The 14,084-nt window shown below is 44.2% G+C and overlaps 1 protein-coding gene across 1 annotated transcript in view; it reads right to left on the bottom strand.

The window, feature by feature from the left end:
* The window catches only part of KAZN (kazrin, periplakin interacting protein), an 844,711-nt gene that overhangs the window by 659,433 nt on the left and 171,194 nt on the right, over nt 1-14,084 (bottom strand). The window lies entirely within an intron of this gene.

Here is a 14,084-nt window from a genome sequence, read left to right on the forward strand (position 1 = left end):
CCTGATGTTGGTGTTTTACCCAATCAAGGGCTTCAGATGGTCAAAAATTTTCCAATAAACTATTTTCCCACCAGAAAAAGCTGATTAGACATAACTGAAACATTCCACAAGAACGTGTGGATTCCATCAAAACTTGATGTAAACCAGGTTGACCAGTCTGCCCATCTGCCAGCTACCAAAATGGATTGTTCCTTTTCATGGAAATTCTGTGATGTCAATATTTCGTTCCAATGAGAAGCAAAATGTCAGAAGCACAGAATTTTCTGCAAACTGGAAATTCCCTTTCCTAGACAACTCTCATTTCTATCTCAAAGCAATATGGGATCCCTAGTCATTTTGTACCACTGCATTCTGTCCTTGTAGATACAAGTGTCTATGCCCCAGAAAGGCAAGCAGAAGAACTAATGCTACATGCTAACCACTTTCAGATCCCTTAGTGTATTTATCTAACTACCGCCCACACCCTTCAAGTAACTAATGCAATCATAAGAGCTACATTTCCTCAGAACAGGGCTGCTTACTGTAGGACACAATTTGTACAGGTGAGATACCCCCCTTCTATTTTTACTGCTCCCAATGAATGAAGATTGACTTTTAGGTCCAATTTAGTGCTCAGCTGATCAGTCTTCACAAATTCTGCATAGCTTCAGATGAACCGACTACTTAGTATTCCCCAGTTCTCAATCCTGATGGTGCTTTGTGGATCTCCCCATTTTCTCTGTGGCAAAGCCTTTGATGCCATGCACTGTGCCTGAAATGCTGGCTGGTAGTCACTAAAGATGTTAAGTATCAGATAATTGACTAACCGAACAGTCGATGCATTTTGCCTCGACTATTCGATTAGTGGTCGATAGGGCGCCTCCGCCTTTGAAGTGTAGCAACAGCCCTAGGGCCGATGCTACATTTCAAAGGCAAAAGCGACACTTGGAGCTCCTTCTTCTCCCCTCCCTTCCCCCACATTTGCTGCCTCTTTCTGATAGAGGCAGCAAGGAGAGGGGGAAGCAATTAGTTGACTATACAGTCAACTATGCGATAAGCATTTGCTTCTTGGATAGCTGACTAGTCCTTCACATCTCTAGTAGTCACTTCATAAGCCCCATCAATATCCTTCCTTATTCAGACAGGCTGCTGCTGAGCAACACAAACAGTCTTCCTTCAAAGGATGAGCACAGGGCTGCTGCATCCCTCCCTCCCAGCACTGGCTGGCTGAGACTCTGTTGCTTCCAGCATTCTGCCTGTCAAGACCATTTGGTTTGCAGCCAGCAATATGCGCACACAGCACTGATTCAGCTGAGTGAGAGTAACGTCCAGAGGCAGCTAGGGCACGCCTACAGTCTTTTTCTTGCAACTTCACCTACTTTGCCTTGCGTCCTGCTAGCTGCTGCCTCAGTTTCCCCTCCCCACTCAGACTTGGTCTCCCAACCTTCCCAAGAAGGACTCTCTGCCAGGCCCAAGTCTTTCTTTTGGGGGGGGGGGGGAAGGTGCGGGAGGGGAGCAGAATTTTATTCCCCAAACAAAGACGTTAGGGAAAAAGAATAATCACAAAACCCTGGGTGTCAGACCTTTGCAGCTTTCTCATAAGAACATAAGAATGGCCGTACTGGGTCAGACCAAAGGTCCATCTAGCCCAGTAGCCTGTCTGCCGACAGTGGCCAGCACCAAGTGCCCCAGAGAGGGTGGACTGAAGACAATGATCAAGCGATTTCTCTTATGCCATCCATCTCTAGCCTCTGACAAACAGAGGCCAGGAACACCATTCCGACCCCCTGGCTAATAGCCTTTTATGGACCTAACCTCCATGAATTTATCTAGCTTCTCTTTAAACTCTGTTATAGTTCTAGCCTTCACAGCCTCCTCTGGCAAGGAGTTCCACAGGTTGACTATGCGCTATGTGAAGGAGAACTTTCGCTTATTAGTTTTAAACCTGCTACCCATTAATTTCATTTGGTGACCTCTAGTCCTTATAGTATGGGAACTATTGAATAACTTTTCTTTATTCACCCTCTCCACACCACTCATGATTTTATAGACCTCTATCATGTCCCCCCTCAGTCTCCTCTTTTCCAAACTCTTTTCTCCTTCGTCTCTCAGAGTGCTTCTACATTTGAACTAAAAGGTGTGAATCCCAGCTCATATAGCTGTGCTCAAGCTATCCCCTAAAACAGCATTGTGTCTGAGTAGTCATTTAGGCAAGCCCCGCTAAGTACAATCCTGTCTGACCATGCATTGACAGCTAGCCCACGCCACCCCCTACGTTACTGTGCTCACTCTATTTTGAGATGGTCGCTCAGGTGCATTTATGCAAGCAAGGAATCTCCTCTCCTAGCTCCCATGTAGATGCACTCTCAGTGCCAGGCCCACTGACGGGGGAGCAAATGAGGCAGTAGCCCCAGGACTTGGGAATTCAAAGAGGCCTGGGGCGCCAGCTGCCACTGCTATAGCGACAACGCCACCTGGAGTCCTTTCAGTTGCCACTGGAGCAACATGCTGTGCATTCTGGGTGGCTCGGGGAGTGGCCTAGGTAGGTGGAGGTGCCACACGGTGCGCTCCAGGCAGCGCTTGGTCCCACCCCTTCTGCCTGAGGCTCCGCCCCTTCCAAGATTGAGGACCTGGCCCCTCACACATCATGCCCAGGGGACTGCAGAGGCTGTTAGCTCCCTGGCTCAGAGCTAAAATGAGGACACAGCCTTCCCTTGTGTTCCCCTGCTTCAGGGACGCTTGCACAAGCCCACCTCTCTCCTATAGCTCCTCTATCAGCAGTTTGCCCTCTTTCTTCTGCAGCTTCTTCAGCTGAGCACTCTCAGCCTTTTAGAGTCATCACCTCATCCTTCCCACAGCTGGGTCTGATACCCGCACGGGGAGTGGCTGTACCTAGTCCCTCTGAATTGTAAAGGGCAGGCCACACTTGTTTCCTGCTGATGTCCCATAGACTACTATGCAAAACTTAGTTTCTGCTGCTTAGATCCTTATATCCCATACTTAGTTCCTTCTAGCACATAGACCACCTCATCTGAGCCGTCAGTTTCTTCTCTTTAGTTGCCAATATCCCAAATAGTCTATCATGTAGGACTTGTCAACCGTCTGCTATTTTTAGTTCCTATAGTGCAAATCTATTCTTAGGGATTTTCAAAAGGTTTTTTTAATACATCCGCTACTCCTGTTTTATGATACTCAGTTATGGACTAGGCTGCTGACTGTTAGTCTTATCTCTTGCTTCGTATGTATCAAAACTTAGCCAAACTTAAAACACACACTACCTTGGTGTAGTCTTCATCTTATCTATGTCTTCTCTGAAAACAGCCCATGTCCTTTTAATTTCAGTTCACAATATTGAAGGCGTGGATTTATCCTATATCTGCCTCTTTAGGATTTGTGAATGAATCAACAGGCTTTTGGCATCTGTGTAGGTATTCTATGGGGCCATCAGCCACCCCTTCCTGGACATTTGTCAGTGGATTACTCCTGGATAGTCATTCTTGGGAGGGAATCTGTGCTCAGTCAAGATTTATTCACCACAAGCATAGTATAATATGCAAGAGTTCCACAGAAGGGGAGCGTTGTCAGGACCCTGGAATGCTACATGCTTAATGGAATTGCAGCTGCCAACATATCTTTGGAACTTGAGGAAGTTTTAATTATCTCACTGTCAGTGTATCAATGAAACACTGCCTTTGATCATATTTTTTTCACAGGATGGTACAAATATTGCTGGGAAAAAAATCTCCAATTTACTGTTGATGGTTTCCATGGTCTACACAGAGTAAGAAGAGGCCCTTCATTTCCTTACGTTAACTTTGTTTGCTTTTCATGTAGCTTTTTGCATGTGGTAAGCAATTCCTGAGAGTGTATGGGAGGTGATTTTTGTTATATTGATAGATATATATATATTCTTTAGGGGCTTTTGAATATCTTGAGGCCGCATTTACAAGGCTGGAATAACAAAAAAATATAGCCTTCTCATCTTGCATTATAGACCTATAAATGAATCCCAAACAAAAAACAAAAACCCTGCAAACCAAAACAAACTAAAAAATCATGAAGACCAAACACCAAAATGCAAAACAAGAGAACATAAAACTCAAAGAACTGGAATTTCCCACTTTTCTGGAGAACTTAGTGCATCTTAGTTATTTCTGGGGTAACCACAGTCCATCATGCAGCCCCAAAATTCTTAATGTTTGCTGGTGGCAGACCATCTGTTGGTAATTCCTGCCCCAAAACGTTCATGGACATATGTACTGGTATTGGCAGCACTCTCAGCTTTGGTAAATAGCTTCCTGTTGCTTTTGGACACACTTTTCTAACTCTGGATGGAAGTTTGCTTTATATGGCAAATGTCTTGGTTATGCATTTGATTAATCAAGGCGAAAGATGGAGCTGTTTTCTTCACAAGCCTCTGGTGTAAAATGTCTACAAGGATTTCTTTGGGCTTTTATCTGTTGGGACTCAGCAAAAATCAATGGCTAGCAGCCAGGGTAGTCACCATTTTATTAGTTGAACATCCTGCTTGAAACAGAAATAGCTGCTGGATGACCATGGCCGAATCAGAGAAAATGCCAATTATAGACAAGGGGTAAAATTTTCAGAATTGCTAAGTTACTTAGAGGACTTACGTCTCATCTTCGAAAGTCTCAAAAGTCGCTTTGGAAAATAATATTTAAAAACCTCAGTCTCACAGGCATTTTGGAAACATTTACCCAAGTCCTTATTTTGCTCTTATTTTGACCATCAATGGGCTTAAATTGCAGCCAGAGAGATTTAGGTTGGACATTAGGAAAAGCTTCCTGTCAGGATAGTTAAAAACTGGAATAAATGGCCTAGGGAGGTTGTGGAATCTCCATCACTGGAGATATTTAAGAGCAGGTTAGATAGACATCTATCAGGGATGCTCTAGACAGTGCTTGATCCTGCCACGAGGGCAGGGGACTGGACTTGATGATCCCTCAAGGTCCTTTCCAAAGTGTTCTATGATCAACATAATCCACAATGCCTGTTGTTAAAATATCCCTTAGCAAAAGGAAAGGCCGTAAATCCACCTTCCCTGCATCATTCATTAGCTCCTTAGCAACGCCAGCATGGGTGAATCCAATGCACTGCACAAGCATCGCATGGTGAAAGATCCAACTCTCATATTTATTAGCGTTTGCAATATCCGCTTCCTGACAAAATGTGCTTCTTAATAAAGCGAAAGCAACTCAGGATGCCTGACATTTTATCATTTCTTCTCTGTGACCTTCATCTAACTTCTGCTTTCATATACAGGGCGGGAATGAGTTATTTTGATTAATAATGATTGCTTCCTTGTAAGACCCAGTAAATCAACTCAACTAAGAATCTCGCACTTTGACAGATTTAAAGGGAGTGCTGCCAGGTATTTTTATATGGACTTTATTCACTCTCAGTTGTGTGTGCTACTCTCAAACGTGCCACAATAAAATCTTTGTGCTAGCAGTCCCTCCTCCACACACACACACACACACACACACACACACACACACACTCCTCTTGCAAACATTGTATTTTTCATTGCTTTCAGTGGAGCCGATACATTAATATAGCTGTCGGTTTGATTTATTTCCTTGTTTGTGCAGAGTCATCACTGTTCTAGATACCCTAGCCATTAGGCTGCGTTGCTCTGGGGTGACTGACTGACTTAGGTAGTAGCAGTGCCCTCACGTCCTGGTGACCCCCCTCTGAGGACGGCGAGTGCGTACACCACCACAGGCAGAAATACAGCCAATAAAACCAGAAGAAAACTGTAGAGAGGAACCCAGGCCTTGCCATACCTCAACTGGAGCAAAGAACAAGGTTCTGCTATAACTTCTTCATCTGGCTTTAGCTAAGGTCTGATAAGCTTGTTTAGTCTTGTGTGTGAAAGGGGATTCTTCGTCAGCACTGGTCCTTACCCTTCTTTCCACAGCTGTGCCATGTTGGAATGGTATCTCCCAAGCCTGATCCTACTGTGTGGAAGCTGAGTCATGGCACACTGATCTTTGTAAAAGTATGAGGGAAATTATTTCCACAGACGGAGACAAGTAATGCTGCCCTGCCTCACAGGGGTGTTGCGAGGATAAACACAGCAGAGACTGTGAGGAGCTCAGATACCATGTTAATGGAAGCTATCGAGATAAATGCTAGCAGAGCCTTAATCTCACAAATACAAAGACCCTTGTGCAACCCTTTCATCAAGGCCCTGCCCTCACTCACTCCATCTCCCCCCCCCCCCATTGCTTGCTTTCCCTCCACCCTCACTCACTTTCATCTCTCTGGAGGAGGGTGCAGGAGAAGGTGCAGGGGTGGGGAGGGAGTATGGTTCAGGAGGGAGTGGGGGAAATGGGCTCTGGGAGGGAATTTGGATGAAGGGTTTGGGCTCTGGACTGAGGGTTTGGATGTGGGAGGAGTGAGGCATGTAGGCTTTGGGTGGGAGTCGGGTGCAGAAGGGGGTGAAGGGTGCAGTGCTTATCTCAGTTGGCTCCCAAAAGCAACCCACACATCCCCTCTGGCAGCAGCTCCTGGGGGAGGGGGGCAGAAAGTCTCCACATGCCACTGCCCACAGGCACTACCCTCACAGCTCCCATTGGCCACTGTTCCCAGCCAATGGGAGCTGCACAGTTGGCACTCGGGGTGAGTCAGTCCAAGGAGACTCCCTGCCCAGGGGCTGCAGGGATGGTGCCAGCTGCTTCCGAAAGTGGTGCAAAGCCAAGGCAGGTAACAGAGCAAGTCTTAGCTCTGGTGTGCTGACAGACTGTTAGCGCCCCTAGATCTCCCAGATTGGCTGAAGTATCCTCCAGGAAATAGGGCGTGATTCCAGGAGACTCCTAACAAAACCATGAGGGATGGCAACCCTAGTCGCAAACCCCAGACCATAGGGCTCTTCGGCACTAGTACATTTCCCCGCTACCATCCAGTGGCCTACTAACCATTGCCAGAGCTAGAAGTTCAACTGCAACAGAGGACCCAGTCTTAGTTGGTGCCCCCCTGCAAGTGGAATTCTGTGGGTTCTATTGTTACCCCTTCTTCTATTGAAACCAAGCACAGGGACAGGAAGTTGCCCAGGCAACTGAAATTTCTCCTGATTAAGTCTGATTCCCTTGCTCTTCCACTCCTATGCACTATTGCCTCATTCTGATCCTGCCTGCTTCCTGATACATGACTCTTGGTTTGCCCGCTGGCCTGTCTCACACTTGGATATCTGCTTCGGACTACCTCCTGACTCCCACACCAGCCGCTAGGTCAGACCACCTACTTCCCCTACTAATGGCTAACGGGATAATACTTTGGCTGCAATGATATTTTTAAAGTAACAATACTAATACTTCAAAGCTTCACGTGTCTTTACTAATTTCAAACCATGCAAGCTCGGAGGGATTTGGCTACTTTTACAACAACAGCTTTGCTTGGATGAAGCCTGTAATTCTACCCCTTGGAGACTATCCTGCCAAGGAACAGAAATGAATACTAAAACATGACAATCAGTTTGATTTAGTTCTCCTGGACACAGGATGACCTAATCAGCTGGTGTAAAAATACAAAATATTGGGAGGGTTTTCCAAAGGGCTTTGTCATCCATATATAAATGAAAGAGATTCTAACAGTTTGTGTGCACAAAGCAAGACACCAGGAGCTTTGCTGCAGCCAGCATTTGCTTCAAGCCAATTTACTCCAAATTGTAAGAGTCCATCGAAAACAGCAACTGACTCATTGGCTAAAGGCACCGAACAAGTCTCTTTACACACATGATTTATAAAAACAAGCCCTTCTATTCCTCAAGCTTCTCGACTTACACCTATAACAACTTAAATACACCGTCACAAATTGGCAGCAAACAAAGAAATCTCTCCCCCGTTCCCTCCCCCCAGCACTGGACAGACTTCTGACCTCCACTGAGGTGCCAGATTTTCAACCACATTTCATTCATGTGTATGCAACTGTGTGTGCCCATACAGATTTGCACTTTAAAAAACAATCACGATCATTGGTTCACTTACACTAACCTGCCCCAAATCCTTCTGTGCATGCAGGCAACAATGCTAAACACCATGCTGCATAAACACAAAGAAGCTAGGTTTGGAGAATTTGGTCCAAGGTACCTCTGAATAGGAAGTTAGCTTAAATCATTACAGCCCTGCAAATCTGCAGATATCCACTTTATATCTGCAGGTATTTGCATCTGTGATTGTGGATATCCGCAGCTCATTTTTATGGATATGGATGTGGATGCAAATACAAATTTTGTATCTAGAACCCGGCACATTTGCAGATACCCACTTTATATCCACGGGTGTGCGCATCTGCGCATATCAGTGCAGATATCTGCAGCTCATTCTTGCAGATACAGATGTGGATACAAATTTTGTATCTGCGTAGGACTCTACAACTTATTTTTTGGTTAAAAATCTATTCCCAAGACATCAATGATCCTCAAACCCTGTGCTGAAACCCTTGGTTCCTCTCCTTAGAGAGACCCTTTTTGACCTCTTCATAGATGCTCGAATGGTAGCTGTTGCATAAAACAAGGGAATTCTGACATAGTGTCTCTGTGATGATGTACATGCATTAACAGGCTCAAGAAACGATTGACTGTCAACTGATCGGGAACTTTACACGTGGAGTACAAGTAAAACAGGATACCTCTTGTCACGAGTGCTTCCAGGGTGCTCTGCACCACAGGCCACTCCACATTTCTCAGAACTTCACAAACAGAAAGGAATCAAAACCTTCTGAGCTTGCTGTAGAAGTCGCTGAAAATAACCACCTTTCGCATTCTTCATGAACTGACTGCATTTAAAAATAGGGACAGGCCACCCACAGGTTCGACTGGCCCAAATGAAATCTTGACCTGGGTAGAGAAAGCCAGTAAGAGGACAATACAGCTCCACTGGGAGCTTGTTAATGGCATGAAAACCAAAAAGGAATCTCACATAAAGTGGGCAAATGATAAACGAGGCATATAAAAGATTAGCATAAGCACGTAGGGACAAAATTAGAAAAAGCTGGGGCACAAAATCAGTTACACTTTGAAAAGGGACATAAAAGGCAATAAAGAGTGCTTTATATACATTAGGACAAGGGAGATGACAGCCTGCTTTCAGACCCTAGAAAAGGGGAGGGGGGCACAGCTCCATGCTCCCTGAAGGGCAGAGGGGTGGGGCCAGGGCAGCCAGCCCTCCATGCCGCCTGGAGCATGGTGCACTCTGCCCCGCAACCCTTAGAGCCGCACAAGGTGTGCCACATGGCACTCCAGCAACGAGGTTGGCACATGAGCAACAGCTCCCGCTGCGGGGTGGTGGAGCCCCAAGTCTTGCCGGTCAGATTAAGGCAAGCTGCTGACCACATTCGTCCCACAAGCTCCGCCTGGCAGTGGGAGGAGCAGCTCTGCACTGCTGTGTCCCTTCCCCCAGCTGGGGGAACGGCAGGCTAGCTCTGTCCCTGTGCTGGCTTGCAGGCTCCACCCATATTGCTCCCAATGGCTGGGAATCTTGGCCAATGGGAGCAGTTGGGGGAAGTACCTGCAAGTAGAAGGTGGTGTGGAGCCACCTGTGCCCCCCTGGGAGCTGCACCAGGAAGGCACCCCAGTGCCCTGATCCCTTCAGCACCCAGCCTCCTGCCTCCTCTTGCTCAGACCTCCAACTCCAGCCCACTACTGCACCCCCTCCCACCCAGATCCCAAACCCTCAGCCCCCTCTTCCATCCAAATCCCTAGCCCCAGCCCCATTCAGCACCCTACCTCCTGCCCAGATCCTGTACATCCCCTCCCAGCACACTCCTAGGAGTCTTTTTCCACACACTGAACCTCTCATTTTTGTTCCCAACCCAGAGCTTAAGGGGCCCCACAAAATCTACTTGCTCTGTTCTATCTACAGACATGGCCCGGAAAGGAGAGTTGCTGCTGAGAAAATCTCTGATCAAAGGCGCTGTGTGCACCTTGACATGAATGGAGAACTCACAGGGACATCTCTCGAAGGAGAACAATTGTTCTGTGCCCACTGCAGGTAGGACAAGAAGTAATGGACTTGATCTGCATCAAGGGAGATTTAGGTTAGATATTAGGGAAAAAATAATGATAAGGGTAGTTGAATTATGGAATAGATTTCCAGAGATGGTTGTGCAATCCCATTACTACAGGTTTTTAAGAAAAGATTGGACAAATACCTGTCAGAAATGGTCTAAGTTTACCTGTTCCTGCCTCCATGCACGGGGCTGGACTTGATTTCTCGGGGTCCCTTCCAACCCTACATTTCTATAACTATCATGTGGGAAAGAAGATGAAAAATTCATGCATTGTTTGAGAATTATGAGGACACCAAAAAGGAAGTTTTCTTCCACTGCTTGTGTATTCAGGTCAGTAAGTGGTGAAAGAGAAAATTATTTTGTATAACAAGCAATCACTGGTTTTGAATCTAAAAGGACTTGGATTTAACTTCAGGACTTTGTTAGCATAAACATTCAGAGGAGAGCAGAGAGGAATTTGATGTCTCTATTAAAGGGGCAGCTAAAAAGGATCTAAGCCACCATGTTTTATAAGGTTGATATGAAATATTCAAGAACTTTCACATAATCATGGCAGCTTTTATCAATATAAAACAGACATCAACCATGGATTTCCATTAGGGATATCTTAATGATACATTCAGCATACATTTTGTAGCCTAATTAACTATGGCCTAATTGTTAACAATGAGAAGAGTGTAGCACCAAGGTAACAAATGAAGCTAAAGATTTTTTTTTATGCTTTAGGACAAAACCAGATAGACAGAGAAAAAATTGCTTAGTTTCAGCAAGGCCTGGAAGGGAGATAAAAATGAGAGCAAAGGAAATGCATTCTAGAAAAACAGAAAAAATATTCCTCTTACAATCTTAAAAATAATGGAGTTTGGCACCATTTGGAAGAGAAAAAGTGATGAGTAGGAAACATTATATGGTGCATGTTTAGCATTGTGCTTCTGAATTCTATGGTTTAAAATGATTAAGGACAAGATATATAACAGCCTTGCAGGCCCATGCACTTAAAATAAATGAACCAACAGGGCAGATTTAAAATAGATATTCAATTTAAAGGTATAATAATAATAATAATAATAATAATAATAATAATAATAGCGAGAAAACTATTGAACAGTTAACAGCAGCTATTTTTTTAAAACCCACACCTTGTGCCAATGATGAAATTATCTTCAACCTTGTTTGATGGGCAGTGGTTACAATGGATTGAAACAGGAAAGGGAGATTGAAAAAGAGCGGGGAGCTGTGGGGAAAATTGCTCTCTCAAGAGAGAGAGCACTAAGATCTTTCCTTCTGCTTTAGCAGAGAAAGGGAAGCTGTCTAGGTCTAGTTGGCCTGATTTTATGGTCAAGAATAGAAGCTAACGATAAATTCTTCTCGATTCACCCACCCCTAGTGATTAGCATGCCCAGCTGCCAGCCTTTTGCAAGTTAATGTCTGAGAGTTGGTGCCCTTTTAACAATCTGCAGGAAAGAATACAGATTTGAAACCTAATTAAAAAAATAAAATCAGCTTTCCATAACGGCACGTACGATCTGTTTCCCTAAAGCAAAGTCTCTTGATGGCTTCTGAGGAGAATTTCTGGTGTGGACTGTAGCGTTACTCATTAACTCAAAGATGGCAAAAAGTATTTGCTTAAAGAGAAGTGAGAAAAGTAGCAACGGGGCCTTAGTAGATCATAAGTCCTTTGCAAAGAAAGGGACTGCTGTTCCTTTTTTGCATATGAGAATCACACTAATGAACTCTTCTAACTGGCCTGTATGCCAATCGGTCTCCCTCTTTCCATTCAAATCCCTCCTTTTCCCTTCAAAGCCTTTGAAACAATTACGCAACAAACAGGCAATAATATTAAAACCTGAAGTGTTGGGACTAATCAATTTAACTCTCAAACTGTGAGTCCTTTGTCTTGTGCAGCAGTGGGCAATGACTAGCCCTCAGGCTGGCAGTGGTTCACCAGTATTAGCCGCTGCAGCTGTATTTACCTCCACCTCCACAGGTACAGGCACTTGCAGGTCTTGTTGGCTACATATCACCGTTCCTGGACAATGAGAATTGCAGGAAGGGGTACTGACTGGAACACTGTTCCCCACAGCCCCCATTGGCCAGGAACAGTGCTCCGCAGCCTAGAGAAGCTGTTCCTGTGGAGGTGCAGGTAAATAAAGTCATGGTGATCCACGAGGGGTTAACCCTGGCGAACTACCTCCATCTTATTGGCCACGGTCTTGTGTTACTTGTTCATGATTGCCCTGTAAAGTCTCTCAGAAAAGAGTTTGTTCTACACTTGAACAATACACTTCCTATTTGTGTGGCACTAATGATACACTTTCTAGAGGCACCTATCAGGAAGGAGTCTAAGTCCCATTTTCAAACATGACTTAGGAAACTCAGGCTCACTGACAGTCAATGAAAGTCACTTTTGAAAATGGGAACCGGGGCTTTTGAAAATTTTACCCTAAATAAATAGTGTGGCTCCAGTCCGTACATTTTTTGTTTTATAGACTCCTGTCTTCCTGTCTGATGTCATACTGAAGGCCTGATTTCAATTCCCATATCTGGATCTCAACTCAGATTTATTGGCTTCACAAAGTGTGACATGGTGGCCAACCCCCAAGCCAATTCCAAGACACATTTTGAGATTCTTTACTTATTTTTTCACATAGCCCCTTTTCACTTAGAGAAACTCTTATTGACGCCCATGTCCTAATAATTTAACCCTTTCTGGGTATGTACCATTGTTATAATAGAGGCTAGCCAGTACTTGAAAGGTCAGGCATTTGGTTATTCAGTATGAGGTGAACTTCCTATTTTTTAGAATACCACCTGCTGTTTGGTTCATAACTCAATACAGTTTTTTATTTCAGTGTTTACAAAGCAAATTACAGTATCCAGTGTTTCATAATTGATATCCAATGCACAGTGTCAGAGCAGGAGATTAAGGTACCTCTTCTACAAAAGTAGAACTAGTCCAAAATATAAACATGTCCACATAATCTTTCACTGACGTATTGCATTTCACAAACAAAAAAGCATGTTTTGCAAATTATTGTTGCAAAAATCTTCATGAAAATTTGGACTCTCTAGACAGAAGCTGTGGCTAATCCCATTTATTTTAGTAATTAAGTGAACAAACCTAAGCCTCATCTACACTTACAGGGAGATCAGCACTGTGGGGATTGATCTACTGAGGTATTGATTTAGCGGGTCTAGTAAAGACCCACTAAATTGACCACTGATCATGTTCCTGTCATCTCTGGTACTCCACTGGATCAGGAAGAGTAAGGGGAGTCAATGGGAGAGTTTCTCCTGACCATCTCCTGCAAGTGGGAACACCAGGGAAACTCAAACTAAAGTACGTTGACTCTAGCTATTCTATTCACGTAGATGGAGTTGCATATCTTAGTTCCACATTGACCTCCAGTATACCTGGCCCTAGTGTGGCTATACTTTTAATTCTGTCACTGAACACTAAGATACCAGCAGGAGTTCATATTCCACAACAATCATCATGGTGACACTTGGGCTACATCTACACTGCACAATTATTTTGGAATAAGCTATTCCGGAATAATTATTTAGAAATTGAGATAGCACATCTACATTAGAGGGAAGCCTCAAAATCAATTCGAGGCAGGCTTCCCTAATCTAGACATGCTATCTCAATTTAGAGCCCCAGGAAGAATAACTTAGAATGGCCCTATTAAGGGGCTATTTCAAAATAGCAGAAGTGGAATGTCTGTACATGTCTTATTTCGAAATAGCTATTTCAGAATAGGTGTTATTCTTTATAGAACGTGTAGAACTCAGAATAAACTTTCTGTTATTTCAAAATTATTTCAAAATAATGGAATTGCTGTGTAGACGCTCGCATAATTATTTTGGAATAACGGCCATTATTCCAAAATAACTTTGCTGTGTAGACATACCCTAGAACCTGACCTTAAAGTCATTGAAGTTGTACCAGAGATTCAAAAGAAGTGGGATCAAAGCTATAAAACGTGAATCATGATTGCTGGTTAACTGGGCCTAATCTATGCTCTTGGCTAATTTTAATGGAGCATCTATTTTGATTGATTTATGGAAGA

Source organism: Pelodiscus sinensis, chromosome 24, assembly GCF_052426305.1.
Source record: "Pelodiscus sinensis isolate ZL-2025 chromosome 24, ASM5242630v1, whole genome shotgun sequence".
In the NCBI taxonomy this organism is placed as follows: domain Eukaryota; kingdom Metazoa; phylum Chordata; order Testudines; family Trionychidae; genus Pelodiscus; species Pelodiscus sinensis.